The sequence below is a fragment of the Morone saxatilis genome, unplaced genomic scaffold (genome assembly GCF_004916995.1).
Source record: "Morone saxatilis isolate NCDOM2014 unplaced genomic scaffold, NCSU_SB_2.0 Contig2, whole genome shotgun sequence".
Lineage (NCBI taxonomy): Eukaryota > Metazoa > Chordata > Actinopteri > Moronidae > Morone > Morone saxatilis.
Genome location: NW_023339762.1, coordinates 327839 through 331099, shown reverse-complemented (window position 1 = coordinate 331099; position 3261 = coordinate 327839). Strand labels below are relative to the sequence as shown.

The following is a 3261-nucleotide window of genomic DNA, read 5'->3' as shown; positions in this document are numbered from 1 at the left end:
CCAGAGGTATGGAGTTTTATTTTATTCTTGTATTGAGTAGCATACAATTAGTATTTGTACATGGGTACTTAAAATACTATATAAGGGGCTATTGAGTCCTGGGTACCAGTCCAGTCACCTTGGATTTACATGCATATTGATATCTGCAGCACACTAATGAAGTCCAATGCCAAAATTCAAGCACTTAACAAAGTATGACGGGGGGAGGCAGAGATCAGCAGAGAGTGATAAAAAACACACCCAGTATTTTGAAAGTGGAATTCTGGTAACATTTTGGATTTTATGAACTTACTGGAAAGCACCAACTGGATGACAGGACACAGACTGTGTGGAATATCTGCCTTACAAACAATGCAATACTTTAATAATACAAGGAATTTGAGGAATCATGTGAACTGTTTTCACTCTGAGTTAAGGTTGGCAACCATAAAGAATAAAGGGAAACTTCTGTCTCAACTGACCCATCTGTAACAATAACAGCAATAGTTTTGTTTTTATAGGAATATATAAAATTGAGGATGCAATACACAGAGAATTGTTGTGCATTTGAATAGTTGACAGGTGATTCGTAATCAAATCAGACTGTGAGGCCAGTGAAGATTCACAGCTCTAACATACAGCGGTTGAAATACGCAAATATTGTATTAATAATGAATTAATTAAAATAACTGGCAGTTGACTTTCAAACTGAAATCCACATTTTACAGAAGTGATCAGAACCAGCGTTGTGTTGAGCGCAGGTTGTGGAAAAGTACAGCAGGAAGAACCCCCTGGCAGTCACTCACATAGAGGTGTGGGAGACGTGTTAAAGGGAGAGACGGGGTTATTCGCATACTTGCCGAGCACCATCACAGGTTTATTTATGTAATCTAATCAAGTGGAGCAGTGCATCTGAATATTTTTCTTCCGTTTTGTTTGGAGGAACATTTATTCAATTCAGTCTGAAAATATTTTTCTGTGTCAAATTTCATACCTGGATCCATTATTACTCTGACTGTGTGAGTGGAATTTATAAATATTTGTATTACAATATTCATATCATTTTCACACCATGTGCATACATCTCTTTCCTCTATGTTCTTTGTTTATTTTATATACATACTGAAACTTTCTCTCTACCAGTGATCAGCTGACAGTATGACTTCGCTAAAAAGATATTAAAGATATAATAATATTCCTGACTTCTTCCTCTACTACTAATCCCACTACTTTAACTCCTAAAAAAACAAAGTGTATATACTCTTATTACCACTAGTGCAATTACTGCTAACTTTATCTGCAAGCACTTCCTGAAATACAAGGATAACTAAATGTGAAGCTACATATAATAAAACTAGCTGTTTAAACTGTTTAATAAATACTACTGAAGTACTGAACATCAATATTAATCTGGATTTCTTTTGATAAATAAAGGAACCAGGGCGATGTTAACTTGACTACAAAAATCTATTTTTCCTGCAGCATTTTGCCATGATCATACTGTCATCACTGGAATGGAATGTGAAACATCTCTGCAGGAAGTTTAATTGATAAAATAATGAAATATGAAAAAATAAGGCAAAGTGGAAGTCATTAGAAATAATTAGTGAAATAAAACAGTATTTCTCTTAACAGACAAAACTGCAGAGCAGACTAAAATATGACATGATAAAGGAAACATGGAATTTTTGTGTTGTGTTGAGGTTGGTTGCTTCCTTTTGTAGTTGAAGTAAATAAAGCAGTTTTGGACTGACCCGAACCCACATTTCTGTGTAAAATAAATAAATAAATAAAAGATTAAAAGTTTATTACTGTGCAAATAATATAATGCAAATATTTATCAAAACAAATGAATAACAAATTCACTCATTAATTACAGTAGCATGCAGTGCCCGTCCTACAGCAGCATATTTGGCCCAAACCTGGCAGGCTGTGTCGGGTCCAGTCGGGTTCGGGTAGAGAATCCAAGCTCTTCTTTTTATGTTAGGATTTCATTTATGACAAGGGAAAACAAATCAAATACCTTTATGATAGTAATTCAAGCATGTGAAACATCAGAATATAATTTTATATTGTTCAGTCCCACAGAAACTGACACCCCTCCCCTTGTTCACACTCCAACACGGCAACCCTCGCTAACTCGCCTAATTGATTGAAGATTAATATCAAAGGATTGTAAAAGATTTCTAGAAACCTCTGTGTCTGCGTCAAGTCAATCTATAATCTCATCGTTGTTGTGCACATGCATACACACACGGACACAGTTCTGGATTATTACTACCAGCAAACATATGAGTGAGTGAACATCCTTAAGCACTTCTGTGTGTTGAAAAGGCAGGATGACGGGATCAAATTGAAAGGTTTAAAGTGTTATTCTATTCCAGATGTGATCCATTCATCTACTGATTTCTGGCCAAACCCACTGATGCTAAGAATATGCAACAGAACTGCACTTGACAAATTCAAAAGAAAGTCCAGGCCTTTTTTTAGTCCATACAAAGTTTGATTTCCTTCATGAACACTTTTCTCTGGAGGCAATGTGCCAATGTCTACACTGAGTGACAGGTCTTCAATCTTGGTCTTGGGTTGACAACTTGGTAAAGCTCTGTGCCAAATAACTGATGGTTTTGTTTCGGCTTTGAATGTCACCAAGCAGAATATAGCAGCCACACCTTTTCTGTTTTCAGCATGTCTTGTTTCTGCCTCTATCTGGCAATAATAACAGAGTTGCTGTCCACCATTCTTAATCAGATTATATTCCATCCTTACCAGATCTCAACCCAACTGAACACCTAAGAATTTTGAGTGTGGTTCACCACCATCATCTAAACAGAAAATGAGGGGAAATCTTTTGGAAGAATGCTGTTCATCCCTCCAGTAGAGTACCTCAAAGACAATCTATGATTTGGTCATAGTCCTTGTCAGTCGCAAATTTTAAAAAAATCTTTATGAGAACCACTTGCAGTGATTAAATTCTATTTTATTTGTATAGCGCCAATTCATAACAGAAGTTATCTCAGGACACTTTTCAAATTAGAGCAGGTCTAGACCGAACTCCTTTTAACATTTACAGAGACCCAACGTACCACCTAGTGAGCAAGACCTTGGAGACCAGGGCAAGGAAAAAACTGCCTTTTAACAGGCCAGAACCTCGGACAGACCCTTCCGGCTCAAAGGTGGGTGGTCATCCTGCCTTGACCAGTTGGGGGAAGAGAGAGAACGAGAGAGAGAGAGACAGACAGAAAGAAAACCGTGGGCACCCAGCAACAACAGGTAAGGCAC

At 37.2% G+C, this 3261-nt stretch overlaps 1 protein-coding gene across 1 annotated transcript in view; it reads right to left on the bottom strand.

Moving 5' to 3' along the window:
* pard6a (par-6 family cell polarity regulator alpha) overlaps positions 1 to 3261 on the bottom strand; it is a 26061-nt gene that overhangs the window by 5958 nt on the left and 16842 nt on the right. The window lies entirely within an intron of this gene.